This window comes from Geotrypetes seraphini, chromosome 6 (genome assembly GCF_902459505.1).
Source record: "Geotrypetes seraphini chromosome 6, aGeoSer1.1, whole genome shotgun sequence".
Lineage (NCBI taxonomy): Eukaryota > Metazoa > Chordata > Amphibia > Gymnophiona > Dermophiidae > Geotrypetes > Geotrypetes seraphini.
The window spans coordinates 26195491-26220004 of NC_047089.1; the positions used below are offsets into that span (position 1 = coordinate 26195491).

At 44.0% G+C, this 24514-nt stretch overlaps 1 protein-coding gene across 7 annotated transcripts in view; it reads left to right on the top strand.

Moving 5' to 3' along the window:
- FAT3 (FAT atypical cadherin 3) overlaps positions 1 to 24514 on the top strand; it is a 669400-nt gene that overhangs the window by 92232 nt on the left and 552654 nt on the right. Inside the window, exon 1 of one of the 7 annotated variants that reach the window (XM_033948994.1) lies at positions 6469 to 6591. The exons of 5 other annotated variants lie outside the window; for them this stretch is intronic. The gene's annotated coding sequence lies outside the window, so the exon portion shown is untranslated. Of the gene's footprint in view, positions 1 to 6468; positions 6592 to 8676; positions 8765 to 24514 lie in introns of those variants that run through there. One more of the 7 variants, XM_033948993.1, reaches the window with a different exon arrangement.

Consider the following 24514-nt stretch of genomic DNA (forward strand, 5'->3'; position numbering starts at 1 on the left):
TTTTCTCTGGCCCGACTTAACAGATCTTCAAATCTCTCATCGCTGATGACGTGTCTGTCTGTGGACCGACAAAAATGCCTTTCTTAAATATGGCGTCGGTTATTAATTATTAATTGCATTAGCCTGAAAGTATAACATGAAATTGTAAAAAAGAACTTATTTGTTAAAATGGTATGTGATATGTAATTTTAAACGTGATTTTCACGATCGGCAGCCACAAATCTGTAAAATACACCCAAAAGTGTTGAAGAAACAAAAACTTTGCTGACCAGTGCTCACTTTTCATTTATACTCCATTTATTTTGCTGACCTGATCAAAAAAACTCTCAAAAACTCATAACAAAAAATATTTAATCTAGCTGAAAGGTCTTGCATCCTTCTTGTTTGTTGAATTTTTTCTTTCTGAAGCCAACTTTGAAAGCCACATATGCAGTTAATAGTGATTTACTGGAGTAAACTATTTTGATCAGAATTGTTCTCTAGAGAATACCTGAAAGTACATAGGGTCTTCCATGGTATACACACTTTTACCCAAGGGATAAAGATGTTTTCCAATCGGTATGTTCTAGTTGAGAGAGGAAAACCTCATGTATGCACACTGTTTTTCCTCCTGTTTGACAGACAGACAGACGCCAGAGGGTGGTGGTTAATGGAATTCACTCGAAGGAAGGAAAGGTGAGTAGTGGAGTGCCTCAGGGATTGGTGCTGGGACCGATTCTGTTCAGTGTTTGTGAGCGACATGGTTGAAGGGTAAGAAGGTAAGGTTGGCCTTTTTGCGGATGATACCAAGATTTGTAACAGAGTGGACACCCCGTGTTTTAGATGTAAATTCAATTTTCAATGAATCGCCTGAAATTAATAGTACTGTAGGGGGGTAAAGTTTCTGTTTTAGGGCCAAACCATAAAAGTTTATGGTAATACTGCCTTTGTTTCTGCTTTTCTGTTTGACCTTTGGATTTTAACTGGGTACAGCAACTGGTTAATTCTTAATCTTTATTTCCCCTGGTGTCCTGACCCAGCTGATGGCTCACAATATTCATTGTGCTTATCCTAAAAACCTGACTGGCAAGGTGTGATTCAGGAGAGGGTTGAAAAGCTCAGATAGAGAGCATTTTTAAAAAATACTTGCCTATTTTTGTAAGATATAAAATACTTGTTCAGCGATATGCCCATCTAGTTTTACTGGTGAATGCTGTACAGTATTATTAATTTGTCAGGCCTGGTTATTAACTCTTGTTTATAGCTGCTGTTGACGGTGTATCAGTGCAGAAAGGCTTGTGGCGTAGCCGTGTGCGGATGTACGAGAGTGCGGCTTCTACTTCGCTATGGAGAAAGGCAAATGTATTCAAATTTCATGCGCTGAAAATTTACGAGCTAATGGGGCAAGAGCGTCTGGGCGCATGCGCAGAAAGGTTTTGTGGTTAGCGTGCACACCCTGGTTGCCTGTTCTGTTTTCTCAAACATTTCTTGCACAAAGGATGCTCGATTTTTGTTCAGACTGTGCACATGTCTGTTACTGCCTGTCTTTCTTTGAAACTTGCAGGCGTTTTCTTCTGGTTGAAAAGAAGACAAAACTAGCAGTTAAATCTAAAATGCAGGCATCGTGTATACTCTGTGAACCTGGCAAAAAGCAATTCTTGCACGGTCTGCAGCAGAAGTTCTCTGCTTTTCTCAAAATACGTTCTCCATTGCACAGAATACTTAAATGAATTCATTACTGTGCGTCTTTTTTTTCTGTCACCTGTATTTTTATATTTGTTTTGTAACTTATGTATGTTATTATTGTAAACCAAAACTCAAGAGGTTGGTCTATTAAAGGCCCCCTCGTAATTATCCACCCCAATCTTGTTGTACTTCAGATCCTCAGAAATGCCACCAGCCACTCAAGTATATTTCATAGTGGTTGGATTTATACATTAAATCCTCACCGGGTCACTTGAACTAAAATTTCAGGTATTGTGAATGTGTCGATCTTTTCAAATTTTATAACATAAAGCTAATACTTTTTATAGATATAAAGCTAATACTTAGCTTAAGTGGTCCATTCAAAGGGATCTGTCACCGACATGTTTCACCCTGGAAGGGTTTCATCAGGGCTACAATCCCTCTACTAGAACTGGTTTCCCACGACGCTCATAGGCCCTCCAGATGCGGCTAGAGCTCATCGGGGATTTCCAAAACCCGGATAAATGCCAAGTTTTGGAAAGTCCATCCGGGAGCCTGGACAGTCCTCTAAAAAGAGGGCACATCTGGGTTTTCCTGGACGTCTGGTAAACCTAGAATGGAGCGAGTTAGCAAATGTTCTAAATAAATAAATATGGCCGTGTCTTCCATGAGAGGAGTACCGCCTAGTGGTTTGTGCAGCAGCCTGAGAACTTTGGGGTTTGATTCCAGCCACTGCAGCTCGCTTGTGTCTCTGGGTAAGTCACTTAACTCTCCATTACATCAGGTACAAAATAAGTATCTGCATATAAAATGTAAACTGCTTTGATTGTAACCACAGAAAGGCAGTATATTGAGTCCCATTTCCTTTTCTTTCTCTTCTATATCTGCAAACATCATGCACACGTCATAGTAACCATGCAGTTAGGCTCAAGGTAGGTTTCTTCTTCGGCCCCATGGTTCTTAGTAGGACTGGTTTTCTAATAATGTACAGTATGTTAATGTTAGCTCTCCCTAGAAGATTCTGGTGAGACCTCATTTAGAGTACTATACACAATTTTGGAGACTTCACCTTCAGAAAGATATAAATTGGATAGTCGGCAACTACTAAAATGGTCATTGGTCTTCATCATACTGCACTTAGGGACAGAGTTTAAGAACTCAAATGCCACTTGCAACGTTGCAGTATCCTTCACCCTTCACAATCGGGATTCAGGAAAAATCACAGCGCCGAGATGGTGGTTGCGGCACTAGTAACGTACAGCAATTAGCTACTAAGCAAGGGTCGCAGCACGATCATAATCCAATTTGGCCTGAGCAGCGCATTCAACCTAGTAGACTTCGATCAGATGTCTGAGACCTTTGGCTATTTTGGATTTAGCGGCCCAGTCCTCTCTTAATTCCAAGGTTTCTTAACCACGCGGCACTATACGGTACGTAAAGATGACAAATTTTCTGATAGCTGGCACCCCAGCAGAGTCCCCCCCATGGATCTCCACTTTCACCATCAGTGTTCAACCTCCTAATGCAATCCTTGTGAACTGACCTAGATCTTGCACAAATAAAACATTTCACCTATGTGGATGACATAATGATCATTTTACCTGTTCTGGCACGCCCTGCTATGTGCGCTGTACCATGCAAGAGAGCGCCATCTCATTGTAATGGATGCACTAGTCAATACCCTCACTATTGTGAAAAAATGTGTGTGCATCATAGAAAAATTGACCTTGACCCACCATCTCAGACTAAATAGAAACAAAACCAAATTCCTATGGCTAGGACCCTCGACTGACCCATGCTCCGCTCCGATGATCACAATAGACAACTCAGACTTTCCATTAGAACAGCGTCCTGCAAACTTTCTCGAGCCGCAGCACACTAAAGGTAGTGGCCCTTTCTCGAGGCACCTGGAGGTGTACAGATATCGCCGTGATGACATCACATGCATGCATGACATCATTATGTCGATGTCCACGTGTGTGTGTGTGTAGGCCCTCCAGGTAGGCCCTGAGACACCAGTGGTGGGTGCCAGAGAGAAGGATAGGTGCTGGTGCCCACTGATTGCCTACAGGACATGGCCTCTCCTCCTCCCCAGTGTACCGCGGCACACCTGAAATCTCAGGAGGCACACTTGTGTGTCTTGGCACACAGTTTGAGATACACTGCTCTACTGGGTCAGAGGACTTAAACCCTACCTCATCCACCAAGCAATGTCTAATGTAATAATAATCCTGGTACTTTCAATCTTTGACTACTGTAACGTGATCCTGCTGGGCATTCCAAAGTACATGATTAAGCAGATTCAAATGGTACAAAACGCAGCAGTGAAATTTCTGCTGGGAAAATCGAGGCTGGCGAGTGCCATCCCGTACTGAAAGAACTACACTGCCTCCCGATCGAAAGCAGGGTGAAATTCAAGATCTTGTTGCTCACGCACAAAAACATTCATCTCTCAGAACCATAATATCTAGCGGACAGACAACATCACCACACACCAGCACGCGCACTACACTCGAGCCAAAACCACCTGCTTGAAATGCCCTCCTTCAGAGACATCAAATACAAAAGCATCAGGAAAAGAATGTTCTCGGTGATGGCTCCAAGGTGGTGGAACGCCCTTCCCAAGGAACTAAAACTGGAAAAGGACACTGGAATGTTCATGAAAGGGATGACAACCTTCCTCTTCATAGACTACTATAGCCAATAATGCAACAAAGAGGAGATAGTTGGCTAATCCCCACTAGGATCATCTATAGGCTAAACACAGTAGGGACAGGCGATAAGATAATCATAGCACAGATAGCTAGATTTATCAGGAAGTTAGTACTTCAAAGATGAACATAGATCATGATATAGACACTCACGCGTGACTTTAAATAGGAGTAGTATAAACACAGTACATGGATGTATATATGTATATATTTATATGTGTGTATAAGAAGGTATAATATGAATAAATGTATGATAAATTTTATATAGGTATGTACAAGTAGGTATGTATAAGCAGGTGGATTGATTATGGTTTAAGGTGGTTATATTGAGAACCAACTCCGACACTAAGGCCTCCTTTTACAAAACTGCAGTAGCAGTTTTTAGCGCGGGGAGCCGCACGTCGGGAGCAGCATGGGCTATCCAGCGCGGCTCCCCGCGCTAGAAACTGCTATCGTAGTTTTGTAAAAGAGGGGGTAACTCTGTATTATAATACATTTACAAAAGCACAAGTAAGAAGCTTTCAATGAACAATAATCGGCTTGTAAATGTTAGCGGCCCACCTTATAGAATTACCCCTTAATTTGATTGCAGATAATGTGGGGTTGAGGTGGGATAGTTGAGTTTATTAATCAAAATAAGGGGAACGCTGCTTTAGAGTCCTTGATGGGTAGGGCTGAAGGTGTGCCTGAGGTGCTTAATATGCCCCTGTATGGGTGTTCGTTTGTTGTAGAAAACGGGTGCAGCTCAGTAAATTTGCTGAATGATTTAGTATTGGGTCTATATCAAATTCTGGTATGTGTTGCATATCCTGCAGCAGATGGTGTTTTTAAATAATGTGTGAGCAGAAAAGGAGGACAAACGTGTACTAGCTTGCAGCCACTCTCGTTGCACCAGTTACTGAAGGGGGGGTTATTATTAAGCTTGTAATTGTTCAGTAGCAGAGCCTATTGGAAATCTCCATGCAACACAAACTGTTGAGGAGAGATCAATAAAGAAAAAAGAAAAAGAACACAGTCCTTTGGTGGAAAAGCCATTTCTGCATATAAGACTGGGAAAAAGCATAAATGCACATGGTTTAGCTCAACTGGAAAAAGGATTTTAGTTTCTGCTTCGGGTGCAACACTTAAAGAAATGTGCTATGAAGGACAATTCAAGCTGCCTATATGACTTTGAAAATCTGTTTGCCCTGAAGAAGTGGACATATGGCCGTGAAACGTTGGCTAAAAAAAGACTATGGGCTCCTTTTACCAAGGTGCATTAGGGCATTAACACGTGGAATAGCACGCGCTGAATTGCCGCTCGCACTAGACCTTAACGCCAGCGATGACATACAAATGGGCTCTTCAACATTGAAATTAGCCCTCCAGTGAATTCTTAAAAAATGTTGCACCATTTTCTGAAAGCGGTGTCGACTTTTAGCAACAAAAATAAGCATCTGGTCCAGGGGTGCCGTCAAAGACTGCTAGAAAGCCTGTGTTGTGATGCAGTGGGAGAGATGCCTGCAGCGGTGGTTAACACCCCCCTTGGAATGGCGGCAACACCCCTCCCTGTAGTGGGAGAGATGCTCATACTCTCCTGCTGCCAAGACATCCTGACCGTGTGCACTCCCCCCCTCCGCAGCGAGAGAGATGCTCACTCTCCCCCACTGGCAAATGACCCTCCCCTGCCAAAGAACACCTCCAATTGCCTCCGATGCCCCTACCCCCTTACCTCCAAATTGATGCACGGAGGGATGTGGACTCCCTCGTCCCAGAAGTCATGCTTCGAAAATGGGTCTTCCCCTCCCGGTGCATCTTGAGATGAACAGGGGGGGCCTGAGGCTCTGATTGGCCCAGATTGTTTAAGGGCCTTAACCTGGGCCAATCAGAGCCTCAGGCCCCTCCCCAGATGCAACAGGAAGGGGCCTAAGGCTCTAATTGACCCGGATGTCTAAGGCCCCTCCTATGGGGCATCCGGGCCAATCAGAGCCTTAGGCCTCTTCCCAGTGCATCTGGGGAGGGGCCTGAGGCTCTTATAAGCTAGGTCATATAAGATCCCTCCCATGGGAAGGGCCTTAAACAACATGGGACAATCATAGCTTCAGGTCCCTCCCCGGTGCATCCTAAGATGCATTTTTGACAACGTAGGACTTCTGGGAAGAGGGAGTCAAGTTTCAAGTTTATTAGGTGTTTATATACCGCCTATCAAGATTATCTAAGTGATTTTTACAATCAGGTACTCAAGCATTTTCCCTATCTGTCCCAGTGGGCTCACAATCTATCTAACGTACCTGGGGCTATGGAGGATTAAGTCTACGTCCTTTCCGTTGCATCAATTTGGAGGGAAGGGGGAAGGGGGCATCAGAGGCGGGGAGGTGTTCTATGGCAGGGGGGGCACTTGCCTGTGGGGGAGAGTGGGCATCTCTCTTATAGGGGGGGGGTGCATGGCCGGGATTTCTTGGCAGCGGCAGAGTGTGGGCATCTCTCCCACTGTAGAGTGGATGGGGGTGTGGTGCGCCGCTGTGATTTCAGGGCAGCAGGAGAATGTGGGCATCTCTTCCGCTGCTGTTGTGTTTTTGGTTGGTTTGTTTTTGATTGTTTTTTTCTGCGCATGTGCCCATTGCTATCACCACCATGCAAATTTAACAAATCTTTGCTGCTGTCCACCGACCTCATTTGCATGCGTGATTTATTAAGAATGTCTCGCTTTTTTCCGATTCGCTATCAAAACCGCTGCGCTAGCAGACCGTCACTTTGTAACGCGGGTTTTTGAGAATCCCGGCCTCAAGTCTTGTGAGAATAGTGATAACTTGGGCAGCACATAGCTCAGACTCACCGAGAGATGCATGGGTACAAATATTAAGCAGGATAACTATTATAGAGGTATACCAGCAGCGAGTCTAGGGGAACAGGTGGAGGGGAGTCGGGGGCCACTGATCCCATGGTCTTGCGAGGAAGAACGCTGGGATAGGAAGATCCACATTTTTTCTGCAGCCCCCCAGCTTCCAGTTCCTGCATAGTTTTAGCTGTTCTGTTCTTCCCAGCAGTTTTAGACTGCATGTCGACCTTTCTTGTTCAAGACTGCTTAAAATGGTGCTTATTTTATATTGATTCTACCAAAGCATGAGCGAAGCTCTAATTGGATCCACTGGAAATCTACACCCCTGGGACTGAGTTGCTTCTCAGTAGAAAGCCCGAGCGAGGAGCACAGGGCAACAAGGCTTCTGGCTTGTACTGGGCAAAACTGGTGACGGGGTTAGAAACGTGCTTTTTTTTTTTTCTCTAGACACTAACTTGTAGTGGTCCTGTCAGTTCTCCCCCTCCTCCCCCACCTTTCCCAACTCCCTTTAAAAAATGTGAAGCTTCTGTCCCAGCATACGGTTGCTGGGCAGTCCTGTCAGCATTGTTCTAATGCTCATTCCATATGTATGTCACATCCTTGCACTAGCTTCCCCAGCATCTCCTCCATCTCTTCCCTTCCCCCCTCCTCTGCCTTTGCTGGCTTCTTCCCCCCCGCCCCCTCCCCCTCTCAAAGGACCAGTTCTACTGGGTGGAAATATTCATGCTCTTCTCTCTCATTTTCACTGTGAAAGAGTTCAGTGAAAGTAAGTCTGCTGAGGCTTCTCTTGTTACCCTGGTAGCCTCTTTCTCTCACTCACTTTTTTTTTTTTTCTTCTCTCACCAAAGAATGAAGCGGGGGGGCGTGGTGTTTTTATGCTAGGTGCTTTGGGAATAGCTAGTGAGGACCATGGAGAAATGTGCCCAGCAACCAGCCACAGGCTGGTTTTCTGTCACTTTCAGACTACAAGGTAAGGCTTGCATGGATTTTCTTTAGTTAGTTGGAGATGAGGTGTTTGTTTGATAAGATTGTCGGCTCTACTTTATGAAATGCCTTATCTTATGAATTAAGGCAGGTCTCAAACTTTGCATCATTCATGAAGGTGTTGAATATAAGCATGCTTTTGGCTTTATATGTGGGTGCACGACAGACTAACCTTCCTCCCTAAGTGGGAAGAAAAATAAGGATTAATAGTTTGCACAGGCCGGTGGCTTGTTAATGAATCTGTGTTGTAGATTTATTTGTTTTTATGTGTTTTAGCAGTTTTTTTTTTTTAAATCTGATTTTATTGTTACCTGCATAGGAAGCTAGATAACATGGTCCAAAATTTATTTAAATAAATTTTCTGTGTGTTCTTAGTCTCTTTTCTTACGGTCTTTTTATGGAGCTATTTCACTTTAATTTTGCTAGCTTTCCAGCGTGTGTGATTTTTTTTTTTCCCTGAACTGACATTTCAGACTAACTTTCTTTGTTGTTCTTTTCCATTCAGGGAGGTAAATGCGTTTAACACGGTATCTGCAGCACGATGTGCTTTTGCAGGAATTAGATGTCCTCGGAACAGGTTTGCAAGGTAAAAAAAAAAAAAAAAAAGCCTTGCTTCAGCAGATTCCATTTTATGCCAGTTATAGAAATTTCATGGATTACAGTGCACACTCTGGAAACATACCAACTGTTTCCACAGAGACTAATTTAATGGGAGACAGATAGGAAGAGACTTGTGCTCATTCTGTCATCTGATTTAGGTTGTGTGTGTGTAAAATTACAGCTGTATATAGCAATGCACACACACTTGGTATCTGCTTATAGTGCCAGTAATGTTTTTTTTAAAGAAATCTAAAGATAAACACCACACATATATATATATATATATATATTTATAAAATTAAAATTTATCAAGGTTCATATTCTTAATGAAAGCTGTGTGATGTGGAGAGGGAAAATTATGGTCTGGAAAATATGCCTAAGTAGCATCTTTATGCAGACGTATTAAACATGTGACCCCATTTTGCTGTGCAAATATGTTCAAAGACAGCACTTCCCAAACTTGTCTTGGGGGATATCCATAAGGAGTGTGCATGAGATAAATCCTTGTACCCTAGGTCATATGCAAATTTATGTTAAATACATACACCTCCCTGACCTGGAGTCCCTTGACTCAGGAAATATTTAATCATAGATGTGTTTATGAGGAGATTTCTTTTACCAGAATTCCTGATGAACAAATGAAAATACGCCTTTGCAATGAATATGTCTTTGCTGTGACAGGATTAAGAACGCTCTCTTTTTTCATCAGTTGTTAGAAAGACTATTCTTGTTTGTATTTTGGCTTTGTGCATCTGTGTATATGAGGTTCATAAATCTTTTTCTGTGAGCAAGTGTTCTTTGTTATGGCTGTCTGCTTTGAAATAATGGGAGACTGTTTCAGTTGTGTCATCTCCTGTATTGATTCTATCTAACTCTGAGCAGTAGTTCAGTATTTAAACAAGCAGAAAGTGTATACAGTACTCCCCTGATATTCGCGGGGGTTCCGTTCCAGGAACCCCCGCGAATATAAAAAAACCGCAAATACAGTTTTTTGCCTGAGGAGGCAGGAGAGGGCAGCTGGGGAGGCAGGAGAGGGTAGCTGGAGCGCCGGTGAGTGAAGGAAATCACTCGCACTATGCTCCCGACCGCCTCTTGCTGCACTAAAGTCAGGCTTCACCAATCAGGAGCTGCTTTGACATGCAGCTCCTGATTGGTGAAGCCCGACATTAGCACAGGAAATCCCGGTTGGAGAATACCGCGAATGACTGGGGGAACACTGTATATAGTCTGTCTTTCTGGAATCTAATAGTTTAGGGTTACATCAGTTAGCAGTGGCGTAGTAAGGGGAGCAGGGGGGGAGGTCTGCACTGAGCGCCGTCTTGGTGGCGCCTAGGAAGTGACATCAGAGGAAGAGTTTATGTTGGTGTGAGCAGCAGGTGGGGGTCTCTGCTCGTGCTGGGGAATGTTAAAGAGGTACAAGGGAAGGGGGACACGTGTGTGGCAGGAGGGGATGGGGAAGGAGCAGATGGGAGGGCGGAGAAAAAGGGTGGGGGAGGGGCACCACTGCACCGAGCACCTCTCACCCTCATTACGCCACTGTCAGCAAGGAGTATGTCTTGTTTTTCATAATGATGATCTCTGCAAAACTGAGCAAACGAGACGGTAGGAGCCTGTCTTTTCTGGTCGTATTTATTTCTTAATTCAATTATTGCGACGCTTTTGGGTGCCGCAGAGGATCCCAATCTTGAGGCTTCCCTGGCTGTGGGAGAGTGCAGACTCTAAGGTTGAGGGTCTGCTTCCAAAGGGCAGACTGCTTTGCAATGCACTCATTTGGACAGCCTCAGGGGCTCAGGGACCGATCCCTTGTGAGCAAGGCTTACCCCAGGTTCATCCTTGGTGGGCTTGAGTGCAGGCTGAGTGGCTCCGAGGCGGTTTTCCAGGTTCAGGGCTAACTGCTTTCCTCCCCATGTCTGAACACATGAGGTCTTCGGCCGGTTTGTTGGCCCGAGAGGCAGTCTGAAGAGAAGCAATTTGGATTCCAGGCTTGTTGAGGCTGAAGTTCTCCCTGTAAGCTGTCTGTAGCTTCAGCACTTGCAGTTCCCAACATACAGCATGATACAGCTGACAGCCTGAAATTTTTTTTGGGGGGAAGGGGAGGGCTCTGGGGTTAGAGATAGGTTTCCCACTTCTAAAATCTCCAAATCACTAGTTTTTGGACCCCAGTGTAGCGTTAGGCTTCCCCAGGCCATTCTTTGCATTAAAACAGCTGCTGTGGTGGCCATCTTGAGTTTCCCAATTTGAAAATAAAAACCTCTATCTGTCTCAAAACACCTCGATTTTGCTTAAAAACAGGTGTGGTGCTGCTTTATCTCTATGGAAGCCCTTGATTTCAGAGAGGACCTGACTGTGCTCAGGCTGTTTAAGTGTTCAGTGCTTTGGGGGGCAACCACAGAAACCCTCCACAAATTTAAGATAGAGGCTCTGCAGTCCTCTGCTACACAGTACTCGCTTATGAGCAGCACAGACCACCTCTTTTCCCTCTCAAGACATTGCAAAAAGGCCCCTCCTCTCTGCCCACCTCCTCCACTGGGAGGTTCTGGAGGGGCCCCTCCGGGTGACCAAAGCCTTGGCAACGCTCTATCCATTGGATGCGGAATTTAACTACTACTACTACTTATCACTTATATAGTGAAAGCGTACGCAGCGCTGTATATTTTGACATTTATAGACAGTCCTTGCTTGGAAGAGCTTACAATCTAACTTGGAGAGACAGACACAACATATAGGGTTGGTAATGCAGAACCCAAGGTGAAAGGAGTTCTCGGGAGGGCCTTCAGGGCCAGAGATCTTTTCAAAGCTCCAGACAAAAATTTGGAGGACAAATCCTAAGAAATAGTTTTAACGCCAAGCTGTCAGCCAAGCCTCCAGACATTGGAAGGAGGTTATCAGGCTATTGGGGAGCATGGGCAAAAATCACTACAGACTGCTGGGTGCTGGCCATTATACAGGAGGGATACAACCTCAAATTATTTTGTCCCCTCCTGGACGTTTTTCTGGACTCTCCAGCTGGGAAGGCAGAAAAGGCAGTCAAAGTCTGAGCAGCAGTACATAGGCTGCTTGATCTGGAAGCCATAGAGCCTGAGGTACCACCGTACCAGAGGAAGACTTGGGCTCCGGCAGATACTTGATATACTTCATAGGTATCATGAGAGGCTTAAAAGACTGGAGGCTGATTCTAAACTTCAAAGCGGTAAATGTAGTCCTCATAAAACCCCGTTTTCATATGGAAATGGTGCAGTCAGTGGCACGTGGGGAATTTCTTGCCTCATTGGATTTGACAGAGGCCTGCCTGCACATTCCTATTTTTCCAGAGCACAGGAAGTTCTTGCTTTTCCATGTGCTGGTGCAACATTTCCAGTTTGCAGCCTTACCCTTTGGGCTGGCCACAGTGCCACAGATCTTCACCAAGTACATTCATATTTGGACGATTGGCTGATAAGAGCCCAGTCTGTATCCAAAGTCAGACTAGCTGTTCAAACAGTGATTCTGCTGGGGTAGAAGCTGGGCCAGGTGGTCAAATTTCAGAAAAGCCATCCGGAGCCAACACAGATCTTGGAGCACCTGCAAATCTGGTTTGACACAAGGGAGAACAAGGTGTTTCTCCCGGAAGCCTTCAGAGAGAAGCTTTTGTGTCAGATATGAGAGTTTTGGAATGAGAAAGCTCTTGCAGCCTGGCATTATTTGCAGGTGCTGGGATCAATGGTTGTGACCATCAATGTGGTCCCCTGGGCAAGGGCGCACTTGCAACCTATCCAGAATTCGCCCCTCTCTCACTGGTGCCTACAGAGGGATGCGTTCCAGCAGCAGCTACCTTGGACAGTGGAAACATGTCACAGTCCAGTCTGGTGGTTGGAGCCTCAGTCTCTCACCAGTCTTACATGCAAAGAAACTCTCCTGCTGATGTATGATAGGGTTCTCCTTGGCTGCTACCAATGCACAAAAGGCTGCTGATGCACAAAAGGGTTCTCCTTGGCTGCTACCTGCCAGTAAAGGCCCCCAACTTCCAATTAAAAAAAAAATCCCTTGCCCTCCAAGCCCCCTCCCCCCCTTCTGCTGAGTCCTCCAGAATATCCTCCACATGATCTCCCCTAATCCCCTGCCTTTAAATTGCAGATTGGCAGGGTGGATGCCCACTCCCTCCTGCTGCTGCCCCCCCCCCATGAACTCCCCAACACTTCATACTTTAAAACAAAAAATTGGCAGGAGGTATGTCCACTCCTTCCTGCCTGATGAACTGCCCACCATGCTGGGACACGCCCCCCCCCACAACCCCAAACCTTTTTAATGAAAATCCAGCAGGAGGGATGCAGACTGTCTCCTGCTGGCAGGCCCACTTCTTCAAAGTGGCAGGCTTTCCCCTTCCCTGTGCATTCTGGGATGTGCATTCCCTGTACATTCTGGAATGTACAGGGAGGGGCCTAAGACCTTGATTGGCTCAGGCATCTAAGGCACCTTTTTTTTGCGGTTCTACCTGCTGGTCAATCAGCTGAGCTGGCAGGACTCTACAAAGCTACTGATTGGTGGCTTTGGTGCTTTCCCTACCGCTCAATTGTTTGGGGCTCCCCCTGTCGGCTCAATGCTGAGCCAGCAGGGGAAGCCCCAAATAGCTGAGTGGCAGGGGAAGCCGTAGAAGCCGTCGATCAGCAGCTTTGTAGAGTCCTGCCAGCTCAGCTGATTGACCAGCAGGGAGAGCAGCAAAAAAAATTTGACAGGATGGATAGAGAGGAGCAATTGCTCTTCTGAGCAGGCACTAGGCACAGTTCCTCCCCCTTTTACTGGCGCTGCTCTGCACGAATAGCGTGCATATAATTTGTATGCTATTCGTGCATCAGCCGTTGGTGGAAAAATCACCCCCACCGTGGTAATTTTTACTGTGGTGGCAGAGCGTTGTGCATCGGGCCCTCTGTTCTTTTGCAATGTTGGATTGTTGTCCACAGGGATGAGATGGTACCAAAATTTAAAGGAGTGTTTGCATGAGCAGAGCACAGTATTATGACTTATGGTTTGCATCCAGATGTTGGTGGTGATGACCCTCAAACTGGCCTCACTTCCGGACTACTGAGCTGTATGTATTAGGGTTACGGGACTAAATCACGCGAGACAATGGCGTGCAGACAACTGAGCGCAAGGTTGACGGTGCGCCGAAGAAAAGCACTATTTTAAAGGGTTCCGACGGAGGGGTGTTGGTGGGGAACCCCTCTATTTTACTTAACAGACATCGCGCTGGCATTGTGGGGGATTTGGGGGGTTGTAACCCCCCACATTATACTTAAAACTGAACTTTTTCCCTAAAAAACAGGCAAAAAGTTCGGTTTCAAGTATAATGAGGGGGGTTACAACCCCCCAAACCCCCCACAACGCCAGCGCAATGTCTGTTAAGTAAAATAGGGAGATTTCCCACCAACACCCCCCGTCAGAACCCTTTAAAATAGTGCTTTTCTTTGGCGCGCCGTCAACCTTGTGCTCAGTTGTCTGCTCTCAGTTGTCGGCGCGCCGTTGTCTCGCACGATTTTGTCTATGAACCATGTATTAGCCTTATCCAGATAAGTTCTACCTGGATATTCAGTTGGTGCTTGGACATGGCCTGGCATTAAATCAGGCCATAAAGCTCACCACTGCCAGCTGACTATTTACCCCCTAAATTTGTAACTGAGGCATTGGAGGGTTAAGTGACTTGCCCAAGATCACAAGGAGCAGTCGTGTGATTTGAACTAGACTTCCCCGGTTGCCAGTCCAGTGCTTTAACCTCTAGATAGAGGAGGGCTTCATGGTTTATTTTTTATTGATTATCTGCTCATTTTTATGCTACATCAACTAAGCAGATCACAAGAAAACATATATAACTCATAATTCATGTTAACAGAATTGTAAAACAATAATCATAGTAGGCAGGCAGGTTCATTTGTGTCTGTCTGCCACTGTATGTTGCTGCGGACCTTATTCGGTCTTTGGTATTTTTCTGTCCCTTGTTCTATATACAGTAAAACCTTGGTTTGCGAGCATAATTCATTCCGGAAGCGTGCTTGTAATCCAAAGCACTTGTATATCAAAGCGAATTTCCCCACAGGAAATAATGGAAACACAGACGATTCATTCCAAGTTTCCAAGTTTATTAATTTTTAATATCCCGACCATAAACCAAATATCTGGCCGGTTAACAATATAGTTTAAAAAAAAGGGGGTATAAGGGAAGAATGGATAAAATATTTAAGTGAGACATAAATGACAAAACAAGACAGACTTGACTGTGAGGATAGTAAGGGTGGAGGGGAAAAAGTTACATTTTATAAGAAGAAAAGGGAAGAATGGGTAGGAAAAAAACGTGAAGGTAAGGGCATATTGTAGTGATAATTGCTTGCAAGAGGAAGGAGAATAGAAATAAAAGAAAAGAGAGAGAAAATGGATAGAAGAAAATCTAGGTTCGGTTATAAGCGTCATGAAATAAGAAAGTCTTTAGACAAGATTTAAATTTAACAAGTTGTTGTTCGTCGCGGAGGTATTGTGGCAAGGAGTTCCATAATGTAGGAGCAGTTACGGCAAAATTTGTTTTACGAGTATAATAGAAATCTTTTAGAGGGGGGATGAAAAGAAGTTTTTGATCAGAAGATCTTAGAGTGCGGGAGGAGCATTCAGGTATCAGGAGTTTGTCGAGGAATGAAGGTTGATGAGATTGTTTAATTTTAAAGCAGAGTAAGATGATTTTATAGGTGATACGGTGGGTGATAGGGAGCCAGTGAGCTTCTTTTAAGAGTGGAGTAACATGATCAAATCGGCCTTTTTTATAAATAAGTTTTATTGCTGTATTTTGTAATAATTGAAGGCGACGTAATTCTTTTTGGGGAAGGCCATTGAGAAAACTTTAATACAAAATACAGTACTGTACGTTTTTGTATTGCTCGTTTCGAACAGTCAATACACTGCGGGTGAATTGGGCACGATGCTTTTATTACGTTCAGCCGCGCTCGGCCGGAGATGTGCGCACTTGAACAGTGGGTGCTTGTATCACGTTCAGCCGCGCTCAGCGATGCGACGTGCGTATGTTGTGCGCACTTGACGTGACGTGCGTATAGGTGCTCTTACTGCAAGACAACGCCCGTTTATCGAGTTAAAATTTAATAAAATGTTTTGCTCGTCTTGCAAAACACTCGCACGCCACGTCACTCGCTATCCAAGGTTTGACTCTATACTGTTTCCCTTTAGGTATTGCCTCTTAATGAGTTTAATGCTATAATATTTCTTTTATTTTCTGCTTGCCCTCTATAACATCTACAATGGCTTGCTATCTGCTTCTGACAGAATTTACCCCCCTTTCTTTTCTCAGACCTATTTTGATCCTTTTCCATTATCTCCTCAACTCATGTTTCACTCTATTCCAGAAGGAGCTGGTATTGTCCCCGGGGCATTGTTGGTAATTGACTTGCTTTGATAACATCATAATACTAGTGAAGGGTGCGGGCTTTGCTGACTTGCCACCATGTCTTCAGGATCCAGTGCTGATTTTATTTTATTTAAAATATGACCTGGAAACATTTATGAAGAATATATGCAGTAAATGCTTATTGGACTGGATTTATTGCATTTAATATACCTCTTGAACATAGGTATTAAGCAGTTTACAATACTAAATATAGGCATTGAGCTACTCTCTCTGTCCCGAACAGGCTCTCAGTCTAATGAAGCATACAAGAGAGGACATCACTAACATTACGGAAATATATAATAAGAGGGAGTTAAAGAAAGTACCCCATGGAAAGTAAAGAACATTGAAGGCAAAGAACCCCTCACACACAAGATCTAAGAAAATTAGTATTATAGTTACATTATAAGGAAAGATAGAATAGTTAAACAAAGAATCTAATTTTATAAATATCAATAACAGGAAAACAAGAGAGATTAAAAATTAAACTAAAATAAACTCTAGACCAGGGGTAGGGAACTCCGGTCCTCGAGAGCCGTAGTCCAGTCAGGTTTTCAGGATTTCCCCAGTGAGTAGGCATGAGTTCTGTTTGCATGCACTGCTTTCAATGCATATTCATTGGGGAAACCCTGAAAACCCGACTGGACTACGGCTCTCGAGGACCGGAGTGCCCTACCCCTGCTCTAGACAGTTTATAGTTCTGAGTTTCGTTCCGGCCCAATAGACAGAACAAACGTCTCAATTTATCATCCAAGAAAGGCTAGCGCCAGATACGATATTTAGCTAGAGACGTTCGTTAATGGACTTTGGATGGATCCATAGTGAAGATGAAAGAGAATAGGTTTCAATAGTTTCCAGAAGGAGGAGTAAGCTATTCCCTCGAAGAAGTCATGAAGTGTGGAATTCCAAAAGTAGGCTCTTTTCCTTGTTGCTTGAAGTTTTAGTACTCTTGGACCTAGGATTTCAAATTGGTCATGGAAAGAGTGATCTTAGAGTTAAACTGGGTTGATATACACACCATACGTAAACAGTTTTTAAAATATATTTAGTATGAGAAAGGTGCAGCTTTGGGAAAAAGCGAAGGCACCTGAATGTGAAGCTCTGAACGAAGTCACTTGGCTATCTAGGCATTTTGCTGTCAGCACTTTAGTCAAGAACTATGACTTAATGGTAGATACTGCAAAGAAGAAATTGAAGACAATGATCCCATTCATAAATAGTGCCTTGACAAATTACATAAAGCAGAATATCGTATAACATTGGTTATACTTGATGATAATCTAAGTGATCTGGCACAGTGTCTCAGACTTTTTTTCTACCCCGGCACACTAAACGTGGGTCCGCGTCTGGAGGGCCTCCACGCATGCATGGATGTCGGCACGATGACATCACGCCAGTGTCTGCACTGGCGTGGAGGCCCTCCAGACACAGGCCCTAAGCTTGCGGACTTCCAAAACCCGAACAAACTGCCAGGTTTTGGAAAACCCTCTATCTGCTAACCCTGAAATTACTACGCCAGGATGGGGGGGAAGGTAGCGGAGAGGAGGAAAGGCACCGGCTGACTTGTGTACAGGACGTCTCTCGCGGCACACCCGGAAAGGCACACAGTTTGCGATTCACTGATTTAGCAGAACTCTGAAAAACTCTTCAGAGAAGTGCCTGTAGCTAAAATCAGGGACGTTAGGAACACTATCTTGGAGAGAAGGTTCTTTTCGGTGAACCTGTACTTGTATTGCTGTCGTCTTTCAGTGTTTCTGTTAACATAGCGCCCATTCTTCGGTTTATTAAGCAGACGCGATTCTATGGATAAAAGATTTCCTGATCAAGAATTGCAAGAATGGTCTGTGTTTGTTTTACAACTCCATCCAAATTTGGCTAATTTTACCTTTGGCCATCAACAGCTTATCAGATTGGGTACCAAATACAGCACTTTGTTAATCTACTACTACTGTTATTAATTATTTCTATAACGCTACCAGACATACGCTGTACAGAGTCACAAGGAAGACAGTCCCTTCTCAAAAGAGCTTATAGTTTAAACAGTCAAGACAGACAAGCAGGATGCCATGGATGCAGGCTATTCAGCTGGCTGGGTTGGAGGGTAGAGGGAGTACTGGACAATCAAGCCATTGTGACATCACCGATGAGGTTGACTCTTAGGCATTGGTGGAATGAGACATTATGACATCACAATCTCAGCTCTGCATCCCAAAGACTGAAACTCTTCACACTACTACTCTGAATTATTTCTGTAGCGCTACCAGACGCACTCAACGCTGTACAGAGTCACAAAGAAGAAGACAGTCCCTGCTCGAAAGAGCTTACAATCTAAACAAAACAGGATGTCACGGATACAGTTAAGGGGAAAGGTTAATCTTCTGGCTGGGGTTGGAGGGCAGTGGGGAGAAGGCCAATCAAAGGTGAAACTTCTTTTGGAGAGGACGTTTGTGAACAGTATTCACAATATAACACCCCCCACCCCCTTTTACAAAGCTGTGTTTATCACTGGCTGCGGCGGTATTAGCTCCAACATTCATAGAATTCCTATGAGCGTCGGAGCTAATACCTCTGCGGCCGGCAATAAAAAAAAAGCCTAAAGTGGCTTTGTAAGAGGGGGGGTGGGGTAAGTTGCTTAGATGTGAGAAAATGAAAAGTGTACTAGTAAAAAAAACAATTAAGGAAAACAAATTTCACGTAGAAGCAGGAACAGTTTTCCTGAACCATATCTTCTGTTGAATGTTTGTGGCATCTTTTCACGCTTTCAGTGTCGTTTAAACTAAGATGAGAAACTGACTAGAAATTGAACACCTTGGCAATTTAATGAGGATTAAAATATATCTACAACCTGGAAACAGTGTTAATCTGAACAGTATTTGCGAATTGCGAAAAATAGAGAGGAAGGAGGGAAACGGTTTCTACTCAGCTATTTATAAGCACCTGCTTTTTTTCCCCCCTTCTGCACTGCCAGTCAAGTCAGCGATATGTCTTCCAGGTTTCTGAGTAACTGACAATCGTTCTCTATCTCTCCAAGCAGTAATCCAGTCCCTCACTGGACTGGTGGATTATCCCCTTGCCTAAATACACGCTGAGAGCTGAACATTTGACATAGTGGTAAAAATGATCCAAAAGAGAGCAGTACTTGTTTTTTGACGTTGTACATGGCATCCAAATACCGTACTTAAACATGCCATTTGTATTCTTTAATGAATTACCATATTGTGTAATAGCAAGCACTACCTATAGCAGGGATCTCAGAGTCCCTCCTTGAGGGCCGCAATCCAGTCGGGTTTTCAGGATTTCCCCAATGAATGCATTGAAAGCAGTGCATGTGCACAGATCTCATGCATATTCATTGGGGAAATCCTGAAAACCCAACTGGATTGCGGCCCTCAAGGAGGGACTTTGAGACCCCTGACCTATAGGGAAATGTATAATAGCAATTATTGCCCATAGATCAGGGGTGTCAAAGTCCCTCCTCGAGGGCCAGAATCCAGTCGGGTTTTCAGGATTTCCCCAATGAATATGCATGAGGTCTATTAGCATACAATGAAAGCAGTGCATGCAAATAGATCTTATGCATATTCATTGGGGGAAATCCTGAAAACCTGATTGGATTGCGGCCCTCGAGGAGGGACTTTGACACCCTTGCCATAGATAGAGTGGAAGAGTAGCCTAGTGGGTAGGGCTGGGGCTTCAGTACCCTGAGGTTGCAGGTTCAAGCCCGGCACTGCTCTTTGTGACCCTGGGCAAGTCACTCAAGATTCCATTGCCCCAGGTACATTAGATATGTTTATTATGTGCAAAAACTTTTCAGGTGCAGCAGTCCAGCCCTTTAGAAGGAACTACGCTTGAGGGGGATGGAGGGAGTTTATGTTTTGTGGCTATAAGGAGAGCTCAAATGGTCTACGAGGACTGGAAAAAACATTTTTAAATCTCTGGTGGGTAGAGAGGATGAGAGGCGAGTTCGGGCCTAGATTTATTTTGTTTGATTCCAGTAGAAGGATCGGGATAAGGGTTGACTGAATTTTTTTTGGTTTGGACCAGGGAAAAACGTCATGGTCAGCCCCACCCCAGACTTTTCAGCGCAGGTAGGCAGAGAGGGATGGGATGATTGATTTAAAGTTCCAGCAGGGTGAAGAGCAGTCATGTGCTTTCCAGGGGCGAGCCAGTGACAGAACAACACTGAATAAATCTAGTTTTTTGCTTGGCTGGATATGTTTAAATGACTAGATTGCACTTCTAAATCTGGTTGGCTAGTCTTGGCTGAAAATCCTAACCTAGCTGATGAAATTTGGGTCTCCTAGGTCAGGTACTTGGTGCATCTTTGAATATTAAACTCACTTATTTCATCTAGTTTTTCATCATATGTATCTGCTTTATTTCCGTAGCGCTTCCATACTTAAATTCTTTCCAATTTTAGTGATTAATTGGACTTCTCGTCTTGCCCAAAAATGAGTAATGATGACAGGGATAACATGAAATTTGAAGTTTATTGTCCTGCACTGTTTCCTCTGCAGGAATGTTTATGTTATCCAAGTCAATTTTCAACCTTGACAGGAAAGCTCCCCTTCGCACACACGACCTCATTTACCATGACATCTGTAGGTGCCCCAAGGCAAATGACCTTCTGCTAGTAGCTCCTTCCATGACCTGTAAATATTATTAGAGAGTATGCTTAAAGGAGCAATAAAAAATGGCAGTAGATCTTTATGTAAGGAAAGTAAACAAAAGCAAGGGGAAAAAGAAACCTATATGGTTCACCAAACGTCTGAAGGAATAAAGGCAAATTAGGTGGCATCTATGAAGTACGGAAGAATGCAGAAAGAGCATAGAAAAAAAACCACTGCATAAAATTCAAAGAGGTGCAGTGAGAAATACGGTGAGCAAAAGTGCAGGCAGAAGAAAAAAAATGGCAGGTATACGGTGGTACCTCAGAATCCGAACGTCCCAGAACTCAAACAACTTGGAATCCAAACTTTTTTTAAAATTAAATTTTGCTCCGGAATCCGAACGCTGCTTCGGAATCCGAATGTACAGGAACTATAAGCATTGCTCAGCCCAAAGCTTCCCTTCTGACGCAGCTTCCTGTTTCCGCCTGGGAGGGAAGCTTTGGGCTGAGCACCGCTTGCGGTTGGCGTTGCTGATCTTTCTGCCTGTGCCGGCGGAGGCCCGATGTTGCTGTCTATGCCAGTGGAGGGCCCGATCTTGCTGCCTCTGCCAGGGGGACCCGATCTTGCTGTTTCTGCCACGGGGGCCCGATCTTGCTGTCTCTGCCAGCATGTTTACTGTTAAATTTATTGGAAAATCTGAGTTTATGGGAAAAATTGTCTTGGAACTCGAACGTTTTGGAACTCAAACGGGGTTCTGGAACGGATTAAGTTCAGATTCCAAGGTACCACTGTAGTTGGAAAAGGAAGAAGGCTAGAAATGGAGTTGAAACTGAAAGCAGCTGAGAACCGATATGTGGAGAATGATGAGGAAAAGGCCTGCATACTAAACAAATACTTCTGTTTTCATTGAAGAAAATCGGGGAGAAGGACCTTGGACCTCTGTTGACTGACAGACATGGAATGGAATGGAGTAGATATTGCACTGTTCATTTAAGAAAGTGTTTATGGACAAAGGCATGGGGCCGGATGAGATGCATCCAGAGATATTGAAGGAGCTCAAAGAGGTTCTGATGGGCCCTCTTAAAGATTTGTAATTATACTAGATCCTTGGAGACAGAGGAGTTCTAAAGGATTGGAGAAGGGCAGACGTGATCCCTCTCCACAAAAATGATGACAAGAAATGGAAAATTACAGTGTTGGGAAAAATTATGGAGGCATTGCTAAAGAAAAGGATAGTAAAATTCATAGAATCCAATGGCTTACAAGATCCAAGGCATCATTTTATTAAAGAAAAATCATGTCAATTGAATCTGATTGATTTCTTTGACTAGGTGACCAGAGAACTTGATGTGGTCTATTTGGACGTCAACAAAGCCTGCCAGAAACTGCCCCAAAACTGCCAGAGAAGGACAGAAATTATTAATAATAATAACAGTTTATATACCGCAGGACCGTGAAGTTCTATGCGGTTTACAATGATTAAAAGGTATTACAGATTGAGTGGAATAAACAAAGTTAAGAGTTAGTGAATAACAGTTCTAAAGATCATTTGTTGAGGACTAAGATTGTATAGGTCAGTTGCCTAAGTACTTCAGGAACAGATGTGTTTTTAAGCGTTTCCTGAATTCCCTATAAGTAGTAGGCACGAGCAGTTGTTCCAGGTCTTTACCCCATAATGCTGCTTGATGTGAGAAAAGATGTTGGTGATGATTTTTAAATTTACAACCTCTAACCGGTGGAGAAACAAAGTTCGGATGTGAACTTCTCCTATGTCTGTTGGTTGTGAAAGAGAAAAGGTCTGTTATATATTTAGGGGCTAAGCTGTAAAGTACCTTGAAGCAAAAACAACCAAACTTGAACTTCACACGTGCCTCCATCGCCAGCCAGTGTAGAAGTCGATAGGAAGGTGTTACATGATCAAACTTCTTCAGTTCACAAAGTAGCCTAACCGCTGCATTTTGTACCAGTTGCAATAGCCGCATATTTTTCTGGGAGAGTGGCAAGTAGGCGATGTTACAATAATCGAGTTGACTCAATATGAGGGATTGTATCAGAATTCTAAATGATGAGACATCGAAGTAAGCTCTGATGGACCGAAGCTTCCAGAGGGTGAGAAAGATCTTTCTAATCAAGGAGTCTACCTGGTCTTTCATGGTCAGACTCTGGTCCAGTGTTACTCCCAATACATTCATAGTGGGTTGAATGGGATGATTGAGGTTATTGATGCACAGTGATGCTTTAGTATCAAGTGGGTGTGGCGATGCTATAAAAAATTTTGTTTTCTCTGGGTTTAGCTTTAGTCTGAACTCAGTCATCCATTGCTCCATCCGATTTAGTACCTCTGTTGCTTTGGGGGTGACTTCTGAGATAGAGGTATTGAATGCGATAATTATCGTGAAGTCATCAGCGTAGCTAAATAGTTTTATCCCCAGCTGGGATAGTTGCGCACCCAGTGAGGACATATAAACATTGAAGAGCAGAGGGGATAATGGTGACCCCTGTGGCACGCCAGATGAATTGCTCCATGTATTGAAATGGACTTGGTAGGTGCGGGAAAAGAGGAAACCTCGAAACCAGTTTAATACCTCTCCTCTGACACCTTGAAGAAGTGGAACCTATGCAGATACATCTCTGGGCACCTTGTTGGGCAAACTGGATGAACCGTGCAGATCTTTATCTGACGACATTTACTAAGTGCAGTTAACTAGATTGGCAATTATATATCTTAGTGCCTCATTTTAGATTCCACAAAGGGGCTTGCTTAGTGCCAATTCTGTAATGGCTTAAGGTTACACCTAGGCTAAAGCCACATTAGCATGCCTGCGTATGACGGATCAATGGCTGGTGTAAGTGGGTGCACCATGTAGTAATCTGAGACACATCCATGCTCTGCCTACTTGTACATCTCCTGACAGTTGCACGCTAAGTACTATAGGGGCACTTATGCACGCAACTGCCAATTATCGGCACCGATCACATACGCGAGTGATACTATTCTAGAAATTAGGCACACTATAGACATCGGTGTTTAGACTTGTCTACCTTCAAAACTAACCAATTTTCAGGCCTTCTAGACTTACAAACATCATAAAAGACTCCAAGTGGCATATTAGAAAACACGTGAAGAGCTGAAAGTCTCTCATTTCCAAGACAAAAAGAAGAGCATTACAACTGATAGAAAATGCTGCGACCAGGTTCATTTTGGGGGCAGATAGGATGACACATATGACACCAATTTTGAAGAAATTACACTGGTTACAAGTTTTATTTCGAGTACAACACAAGGGGCTCCTTTTACTAAGCTGCGCTAGTGTTTTTAGCGCGCGCTGCATTGCCCCGCGCGCTAGATGCTAATGCCAGCATTGAGCTGGCGTTAGTTCTTGGCGGGTAGCGCAGGGTTAGCGCGCGGGGCAATGCAGCGCATGCTAAAAACGCTAGCGCACCTAAGTAAAAGGAGCCCAGGGTTGTTTCTGCGATCCATCAAACTTTTTACCATCAAACACCGTGGTATTTGCAACAAGTCATTGCAAATTATAAATCAGGCAGATCTTGACGATCTTGACAATTAAAAATTTTATTAACCTCAAGGAAGCAAGGTTACTATGCAGACCCCAGAGCAATGACAGATTTTAAGAAAAGATGGGATTGGCCTGTGGGATCTCTTCATGGAGGTAGTTAGGGGGTGGGCCATTAGTGTGGGCAGACTAGA